The sequence below is a fragment of the Oratosquilla oratoria genome, chromosome 8, assembly GCF_046742065.1.
Source record: "Oratosquilla oratoria isolate Oo_2021 chromosome 8, ASM4674206v1, whole genome shotgun sequence".
Classification (NCBI taxonomy): domain Eukaryota; kingdom Metazoa; phylum Arthropoda; class Malacostraca; order Stomatopoda; family Squillidae; genus Oratosquilla; species Oratosquilla oratoria.
The window spans coordinates 15,947,121-15,957,875 of NC_134784.1; positions in this window are offsets into that span (position 1 = coordinate 15,947,121).

A 10,755-nucleotide genomic window follows, 5' to 3' on the forward strand; every position below is an offset into this window, starting at 1 on the left:
CTCAATCTACATTCTACCTCCACCCCCACTCCTTTTCCTGCCACATTTGCACCCAAGTATCTAAAACTATCCACTTCCTCCAGTCTCTCTCCCTTAGTACTCACTTCCAGTCTGCTGCCACTCTTTCCCCTTCTACATCTCATAACCTTACTTTTACCCACATTTTTCTTCAATTTCCTTCTGTTGCACACCTTTCCAAACTCTGTCACTAACTTCCTCAATCCCTCCTCTGATCTTGCCACAAGCACAGTGTTGTCAGTAAACAACAACTGACTTATCTCCCACTTTTCTCCATTTTCTTTAACCATCTCCAATCCCTGACCCACTACTCTTGTATTTACCTCCCACATTCTTGTATTTACCTCCCACACCACCCTATCCGTGTATAAATTGAACAGCCAGGGTGACATAACACATCCCTGACGAAGTACCACCTTTACCTCGAACCACTCACTCTCTCCATTTCCAATCCTGACACACGCTCTACTACTCTCGTAAAACTCTTGACTAATCTTAACAGCTTTCCTCCTATCCCATATATCTGCAATACCTCCCACAGTGCCTTCCTGTCTACCCTGTCATAAGCCTTTTCCAAATTAATAAAAGCCCAAAATACATCCTTACCTTTTCCTATAGCTTTCTCACACCTGCCTTACCACAAAAATCTGATCTATGCAACCCCTACCCATACTAAATCCACACTGTTCCTCACCAATTACTCTGTTCCTCTCCTAATCCTTTCAATTAAGACCCTCCCTGATAAAAAAAAAAGAAAAAAAAAAAAAACGAAAGAGGGGGTTGAGAGACCTTGGGTAAAAAGGAATGACTGTTGAGCAAGGAAGGGTGATGGGCAGGGTAATAGAGATGGTTTGTGAGAGTAGAGGGAAATGGAGGTCTGGGTCAGATGAGGGTCTAAGGCAGTTAGTGACAGAGTTGAGAAGATTATGTGAGAGGAGAAAATTGAAAGTAAATGTGGGTTAAAGTAAGGTGATGAGATATGTAAGGGATGAGTGAATTAGTGAGTTGGAGGTAAATCTAGGAGACAGGCTGGAGGAAATATTTACCTAACTGTAGCATACAGGAGAGGAACAACACTGAGTCCTGCCTCCTATTCTTTAATTTTCTAACATACCTAGACTCAAATTCATGTATAGTTCCAACTTAATCTATATCTTTGATTTTCAATCATCATATTTAGATTTGCACTCGTGTATTGTTTGAGCTTGGGCTATGTTCCCTAAGCTATTTCATGTACAGACGCTCCTCAACTTACGTTTTAGTTACGTTCCAAACGGCCGAACGTAAGTTGAAAATGAACGTAAGTTGTTACTGTACTATACATCCATAAATTCTATTACCGTATCTTATAAAACACCCCTAAATCATTAATTATACACATAACATTGTAAAATAATAACATTAATTTCAAATAAATTAAATTCAAGCAACATAAATTGAGATGGTGGAGGAGGAGGAGGAGGATGAGGCAAGGCATGTTCAGTTTGTCGTTTGTGCAATGTAAACAATGGACGCAGCATCGTGCGCAAGTATCGTTTGAACTACGGAGAGAGCGCTAAACTAAAAAACTCAAAAAAAGAATTTTTACATTTTTTTTTACACTTCAAACGTAAAATCGAAAAAATGTAAAATGAATGAACGTAAGTAGAGGAGCATCTGTATTTACACATTTATTAAAAGAAATATTTCTTCACATCCTTTTGACATGTGGTCTTTCTTAATTTATTTTGTGTAGTTTTAAGCGTTTGGTTATATAGGAGTTGGGGTGGAGGTGAACTAGAGTCAGGGAAGCAAGTTAATGTTTTGGGGGAATGAAAAGTGTTACGAGAAATGGGTATCTGGGGATGGACAGAAAGAGAAGACTATATGAATGGATAATATTGTGCCCACAACACTGCAGGGGAGAGACTTGGGACGTAAGGGAGACAAAAAGAAGAAATTTAAGCGTTTTGAGAAATATGGTGAGGATGGATGAGGTAAGGATTGAGGTCAGGAGGAGAATGGGTGTGGTGAAACTGTTAAAGTTGAAAGAATAATGGGATGGTTTGGGCATATGGAAAGAATGAGTGAAGAAAGACTAGCAAAAAGAGTGGAAGGCAGAGGTGGATGGAGTGAATTTGAGAGGAAGACGACAAACTGTTATTTCAAGAACTGTCTAGTTTCTGCAACCGGGATTTATTGATAATTGGTGATTTCAGTTTTACTGACATTGATTGGATGACCCTTGAACATGGCCATATAGGTAGTCACTTGATTGATTTTCTTGGTGACAATTACTTAATTCAATATGTAAAAGAGCCCACAAGATATGGAAACTTAATCGATCTATTGATCACTAGCCGAGAAAGCATGGTAACTGATGTAGAAGTTGGTGAAACTGTTGCAAATAGTGATCACAACTTAGATTCAAACTCCTAAACAAATTTAGAATAGATACTTGTGTTTCTAGAATACCCAATTTCAGTAAAGCTCAGTTCATAGGACTACATCAGGAGCTTCAGCTTACAGATTGGGAGGCAAAATTAAGCGAAAGACCTGTAGATCAGATGTGGTAAATATTTCAAAATACGCTCACTAAGATGATTCATACTTACATTCCTTTTAAGGACAGAAGTCCCCCAAATCAGGCTCACCCAAAGTGGCTCGACAAAGAAAATGAAAAAAGTATTGCTAAAAAGAGACAGGCTTATAAGAAATATAATTGCTCTATGAAAGTTATGTATCAATACAGAGAGATTTAAAAGATACAATAAAAAAGAAAACTACAATACGAAATGAATATCGCTGATAAATCCAAAGAGAATCCCAAAGAATTCTAGTTACATTAGATATAAAAAGGTTGTTTGGAATCACATTGGTCCACTATTATCTGCTGACAGTCAACTTGAATATTCAAATGAAGGAATGTGTAATATTTTAAACAATTATTTTAGCTCGGTATTCGTAAATGAAACACCTCAAAGTGAACTCCAAACTGAAACCTGTGAAAAGTCTAGGGTAAACTTACTACGGTAAATATAACAAAAGAAAAAATTAAAAGGTGTATAGAGAAACTCAAAGTTAATAAAACACCAGGGCCTGATGGTTAAAGGAAATGAAAAATGAGATTGTTGTTCCATTACTCATACATACTACCCCCCCCCCCACCCACCCCGCCCATTCCTCCTCATGCAGTCACAACATCATCCATATACAACCATTCTCCACTCACCTCTGTCTTCCGTCCTCTCCCTTCCTTCCTCAACAGACATTCCCCTCTTCCCCAAAGCCCCCTTCACCCCATCCATCCACCTCATCCTAGGACGTCCCCTCATGTTCACTCCCTCCACATCTGCCTTCCATACCTCTTTTACTAGTCTTTCTTCACTCATTCTTTCCATGTGTCCAAACCATCCTAATATTCTTTCATCAACCCTATCTCCCAAATCCTTTTTCACCCCTGTTCTCCTCCTTACCTCCTCATTTCTCACTCTATCCAGCCTAGTAACCCCCACCATACTTCTCAGACACCTCATCTCAAACACATTCAAACTCCTTCTCTCTTCTTCTCTTATGTTCCACGTTTCTGCCCCATACAGTGCTGTTGGCACAATCACTCCTTCATACAGTCTCCTCTTCGCATCCATTCCCAAATGTCTATTCCTCATTACACTCTTTAAACCACCAAGGCATTTACTCGCTTCTCTCAATCTACATTCTACCTCCACCTTCACTCCACCTTTTCCTGCTACACTTGCACCCAAGTATCTAAAACTATCCACTTCCTCCAGTCGCTCTCCCTTAATGTTCACTTCCAGTCTACTGCCACTTTCACCCCTTGTACATCTCATCACCTTACTTTTACCCACATTTATCTTTAGCTTTCTTCTATCACATACTCTCCCAAACTCTGCCACCAGCTTCCTTAATCCCTCCTCTGACCCTGCCACAAGCGCAGTGTCGTCCGCAAACAACAGCTGGCTCACCTCCCACTTTTCTCCATTTTCTTTAACCATCTCCAATCCCTGACTCACTACCCTAGCATTCACCTCTCGCACCACTCCATCCATGTATAAGTTGAACAGCCAGGGCGACATAACGCATCCTTGACGAAGTCCCACCTTTACTTCAAACCACTCACTCTCTCCATTTCTAATCCTAACACATGCTCTACTACTCTCATAAAAACTCTTGACAGCTCCCAAAAGCTTTCCTCCTATCCCATAAATCTGCATAACCTCCCACAGTGCCTTTCTGTCTACCCTATCATAAGCCTTTTTCCAGATCCATAAAAGCCCAAAAAACATCCTTCCCCTTTCCTATAGCTTTCTCACATATCTGTCTTACCACAAAGATCTGATCTACACAACCTCTACCTGTCCTAAATCCACACTGTTCCTCACCAATTACTCCTTCTGTTCCTCTCCTAATCCTCTCAATTAAGATCCTCCCATAAGCCTTCCCTACTACACTCAACAGGCTAATCCCTCTGAAATTACCACATTCACACTTGTCCCCTTTTCCCTTGTAAAGAGGAACTATACAGGCACTACTCCAGTCCTCCGGTACTCTACCCTCTCTCCAGCAAACATTAAATAACCTCACCAACCAGTCCACCATCACTGAACCTCCCTTTTTCAGACATTCTGCATGACATCCATCCAGACCAGGTGCCTTACCTGCTTTCATCATCTTTACAACTGCCTTCACCTCATCCTTCCTTATTTCTCCTCCATTCTCCTCACTCATCACTCTCATTTTCTTCGCATTTCCCACTGCAGCTATCTTTCCTTCCCTATCCTCCTTCACATTCAGCAACTCCCTAAAATATTCTGCCCATCTTCCCCTTACTGCCATCTCTTCCATTATCATCTCTCCATCTGTACCTTTTACCTTTTCTTCCCTACTTGATTCACCTCCTCTTCCTCTCTTAATTTCTTTCCAAAACATCTTTTTATTACTTTCAAAATTTTCTGTCATACTCCTGCCCCATTTCACATCTGCTCTCCTCTTTGCCTCCTTTACCTTTTGCTTTACTTCTCTTTTCTTTTCTTTGTACGTCTCATATGACTCCCCTGTCCTCTTTTGTAACCAATCTGTGAAAGCTCGCTTCTTCTCTTCTACAACCTTCTTTCATTCCTCATCCCACCATTCACTACCCTTTCTTCTATTTCCCCCTGTCCTTCTTGTTCCACACACCATCCTTGCACACTTTAAGACTCCCTCCTTGAACCATCCCCATTCCTCCTCCACACCCATCTCTGCTCTATCCTTTACTCCCTCCCACTCCTCCTTCAGCTTCTTTTCGTACTCCTTCTCCTTTTCCTTTTCATTCAAGGAGTTCACTGCTTCTGACCCAGGGCGGTGGGCAGGGTGCAGGGATGACCCGTCATCCAGGAGGTGCTCAGATGAGAGGAAGGGTGGGAGGGGTGTGGAGGGTATTTAGGGATGAAATGGGTGGGAGTGTTTTTATGCCTTTCCCTTTTTGGCTACCTCCCTTGGAAGGGGGAAAAATCCTTGGTATATGTATGTATATGTATGTATGTTCCATTAGAAATTATTTTCAAGAAATCCATCATATCCGGAGATGTCCCAAGAGAATGGAAGCTAGCTAACGTTACACCCATATTCAAAAAAGGTGACAAAAAGAAACCAAATAACTATAGGCCTATAAATTTGACTTCAATCGTAGGAAAAATAATGGAAACTATCATCAGAGATGCTATCGAACATCATTTAGAAAGTAACTGTTTGATAAATGATAGCCAGCATGGTTTCAGACGGAAGCATTCTTGCGTGACTAACTTACTCAAATTCTACAACACAGTTACCTCGAATTACATAGGAATAAAGGAGACTGCAAGAGACCATAAGGCCTACACTAGGCAGCTCCGTATCCATCACCACCTGTCATCCCCATCCATAAAGTTGTCTAATTGTTTTTTAAAACAACTGATAGTTTCAGCGCTTACTACATGGTTACTAAGTTTATTCCAATCATCGACCACTCTGTTAGTAAACCAATTCTTGCCTATTTCCTTCTTAAATCTAAATTTGGCCAGTTTATACCCATTAAAGCGAGTCTTGCCCTGTTGTTTTATTATGATGAGTTTGTTTGCTTCACCCTTGTTATAGCCTTTGATCCACTTGATCACTCCGCACTCTACGTCTTTCCAGAGAGTGTAAGTTTAGGTGCCTAAGCCTCTCTTCGTAAAGCAAATTTCCGAGTCCATGTATCATTTTGGTCATTCTTCTCTGTACTGATTCTAGTGAATTGATGTCAATTTTGTAGGACGGAGACCAAAACTGTACCGCATAGTCAAGGATGGGTCTAACTATCGCTAGATAGAGTTTAATAATTACCTCTGCACTTCTATTCGTTACCATCCTAGCAATGAAGCCTAATGCTCTATTAGCTTTATCTCTGGCACTAATGCACTGCTTCCTAGTTTTGAGGTCTGGACTCACCAGAACACCCAAGTCCCTCTAAAAACGTGTTATCTAAATTGTATCTATTTTCGGGGTTGTGTAGCCCTACGTTTAACACTTAGAGATATTGAAGTTCATTTGCCATTTCACCGACCATGTTAACAATTTATTAAGATCATCCTGCAGAATCTCTGGGTCGTCTCCTGACCTAATTAGGCATCCTATTTTAGTGTCGTCCGCAAACTTACTAACATCACTATTTATCCCATTGTCTAAGTCGTTTATGTACATAATGAACAATAAGGGACCCAAAACCGAGCCCTGGGGGACCCCACTAGTAACATTGCCCCACCTAGATTTTATTCCATTTATGGTGACCCGCTGTTTTCTGTTACTAATCCAAGCTCTAATCCATTCTAACACTTTTCCTCTTATGCAGTGGGCTTTGACAAAAGAAACTATAGATTTAATATATCTAGACTTTGCAAAAGCTTTTGATACTGTCCCACACGAAAGACAACTTACTAAATTAGCTTCGCACGGAAGAAGTGGTAGCCTATTAAGTTGGACTAAATTGATTGAATGATCAAAAACAGAGTTGTTTTAAATGGAAAAACTTCTAGATGGTAAAATGTTACAAGTGGAGTTCCTCAGGGTTCCGTTCTTGGGCCACTTCTATTCATAGTATATATAAATGATATAGACCATGGACTAAAATCTACTGTTTCCAAATTTGCTGATGATACAAAACTGTGCGGAATGGTAAATGATCACTTAAACCAATTAGATATTCAAGAAGATTTAGATGAATTCCAGCAATGGTCTGAAAACTGGCTAACGAAATTTAACACAAGTAAATGCAAGGTAATGCACATAGGTAGAAATAACAGTAAGTATGATTACAAGTTATTTGGAAATTCGTTAACAAAAGTGAATAGTGAAAAAGATCTCGGTGTAATTATCAGTAATGATCTCAAATCAACCAAGCAGTGTATTTCAGCCTCTGAGAAAGCAAATAAGATTCTAGGACTGCGTGATCTTTTGACTTCAAAAGTCGATCACTCATTAACAAGCTATATAAATCGTTAGTTCGTCCACATGTGGAATATGCTGTTTTTGTATGGTCACCGAATCTCATTAAAGACATTGACAGACTGGAAAAAGTACAACAGCGAGCCACAAAACTGATTCCAGATATGAAAAATAAATCATACAAAAATCGACTAAAACATATGAATCTGTTTTCCCTAAAAAAGCGTAGACTCAGAGGTGACTTGATACAGGTCTTTAAAATTCTATAGGGAATTGACAACATCAAAAGTGACAAAATTTTCACATTGAATGAGAATCAGACAAGAAACAATGGTCTCAAACTGTCTGGAAATAGATTCAATTTGGAAGTGGGTAGAGACAACATCACCAACCGTGTAGTTAATGAATGGAATAAACTTCCTGCACAGGTAGTGCAATGTAGTTCAGTTTGAAGCTTTAAGAACCATTTAGATAAACACCTAAGCAAGATGCTGTAATGATTATAATTTATTTTATATTGTTTTTTTGTTATCATTTGTCTATTTGATTTTCATCTATTATATTAGTTATGTGTCAATTTATTATTATTTACTATTTACCTGTTTGTATATTATTTAACTATACCTATGCATTTATTTATGTATTTTATTTGTTATTTACATTATTATAGATTTTATTGATTTATTATTATGATTTTTTTTTTCCGCATCCAACCTAGATAGGGACCAAAAGGTCTCCTGTCGGCATGCTCCGCCTTTGTAATCCTTTGTAATCCTTTGAATGAGATGGATGGGGTCAAGGGGGCCTTGGGTAAAAGGGGAATGTTTGTTGAGCAGGAAAAGAAGAAGGTAAGGTATGAACATGAATAAAGAATTGTTGTGAATGGACAATAAGTTGATGCAGTTGGAAGGGATTTCTCCTTGTCTTCTCTCATTGCTCTACTTGTCAATGGACAAAGAGGGAGGGTTGTCATGTAAATGAAGATGTGGGGGTAAACCAGCTTTGGCTATCAGGCTTCTGTTGATGTGCTGTATTTTGTTGTATTGCCTCTGTCCCAGGCAGCAGTATGGGAGTAAGGATGGCCCTTAATCCACAAAGAGCTAAGAGAAAATGGAAAAATTAAATTGAGTCTATTTTACCCATGCAATTTGTTCCTTGGCTCTTATTCCTCACATGTCAACTGAAATTCAGTTGCTCCACTCCATTCAGTCACTTTAATGACTTGCAGGGTAACCCTTAAAAGTTCTAACAGTCAACAAGACAATAAATGTAATAAAATTGTAAGCACAGACTTTTGGACAACAGAGGGAAACTAATTACTGTCTACAGACATTTTATAACAATGGTCAACTACACTTCCTCTACATCTACTTGGTTCCCAACAATCAGCAACACAGATGGTTTACAAGCTATTCAGAATAGATCATCATGAATAATAACAGGGTTCACCAAATAAACCCAAATGAAACACCTGCATTCAGAAACCAAAATGGGCCTCATAGGATATGTGAAAATGATAAGTATATAGTTCTATGATAGAGACCTCAACTCCATTCACCCATTGCATTACATCATGCAAGCACAACCAATGGAATGTAAAAAAAAAAAAAAAAAAAAAAAACTAGCTTGCCACTCACACAAAAACATTTTCAAACCCAGATTGCTAAACAAGTATTTCTTAACCTCTCCCACCCTCTGACATCAATCCCATAGAAAAAGCTTTCTCAAGAGAAGTAAGAACTATAGTAGCATGCTTGTGTTTAGGACACCATCCAGCTGTAAGACATTGCCAGTACAGAATAGGCCCGGCCACAAGATGAAACTGCTATAGATGTCAAAATAAACACCATGTGAGGAGAGAGACTTTATTAGTATGACACATCACATGTTACAGCTTTTTCAAGTACTTGAAAAGGCTGTAACAAGCAATACGTCGTACTAATAAAGGCTCCATCCTCACATGGTGTTTATTTCAATAGACTTTTTGGCAACAGCCACTTTCATACTACTATATATGAGGCTGATATTGTTATACTGGAAGTAAAGTATGTGTTCATGGTAGAAAAAACATTTTCATTAATCCTACTGGGTTTCATTATGTAGAAGAGTAGACAACAGTCTTCTTTGAATGCTTGTATTGTTCTCTGCTGTGGAACATCTTAGTCCTTTTTCACTTTATCCTCTTGTTTTATCAGTTTTTGAGTGGCCCTACCTACTCCAACATAGAGGCTATCATGTTGGGATTTGTTGAGTCCCAGCACATGTTGGAATTTCAAGGAATCGGAAGGCTGATAGGCTGGCTAAAGATGTGGCAACTCAGATTGCTCCTTCCAGCCCCATTCCATTTCATGACATGTACTCCACTATATGGGTGACAGTTCTTGCCAGTTGGTAGAACAGGTGGGAGGCTTTGATAACCACCACTAAGATGGAGGAGATAACCCCTTTTGTTTTCAATCTGTGGACATGTGCAAAGGCACCACTCAAAGACTGCACCAATCCATCTCCAGAAGGGCTACACACATCTCACAGGTAGTTACCTCATGCCTTGGGAAATAAAGCAGATCTGTGTGATGACTACCTAATCCCCCTTACAGTATGACACTCTCTAGTAGTGTTCCAGTCTGGTGGACTTGCAAGGGCAATACCTCATCCATTGTCACAGTCAGGATAGAATATTCTACATCTTGCAGATACTTGGAAAGAAGGCCCTTTCCCTGGAACATGAGACACTCGTGTATGTAGAGAAGACTAGCCTTTTAAATAAATGATAGCTCCACTTTTGAAAATTTTTGCTGATTATTTTTGCTGGCTCCCCCCATTTCCTTTTTGTACATTCACATTTTAATAACTTTTACCATACCAAAATTTTATTTTTCATGTAAAAGTTTCAACCTACCACCTTTGCTGCCTTTAACATTTTGTAATGGTGCAAAAAAATAGATTAATCAGTCTTCTCTGAGTGACCTATGGGCCTGTCTGGTGGCAGGTGCCAGTTGGATGAATGCAGTGGGTCTCCTGCATGAGAGACCTGGGGTAGTGGTTTGTTTGATGGTTTTTAATCAGAAGATTGCAGATATACATCAGAAAAATGTTAAGATGGCAACATGGTTAGGTTGTAAGGAATGGGAGATGCACAGTGCTTTATAGCATTGCAGATTTACTTACCTCTTCTGTATGACATTGATTTTTAATTCTGAAAACACTTTTGTTTTTAGCAAATTTTCCTGGAAAAAGAAATAAAATTGGATGCTTGAGATTTTCAGATTTAATATTGGTGAGTTGAGAATGTTCTGT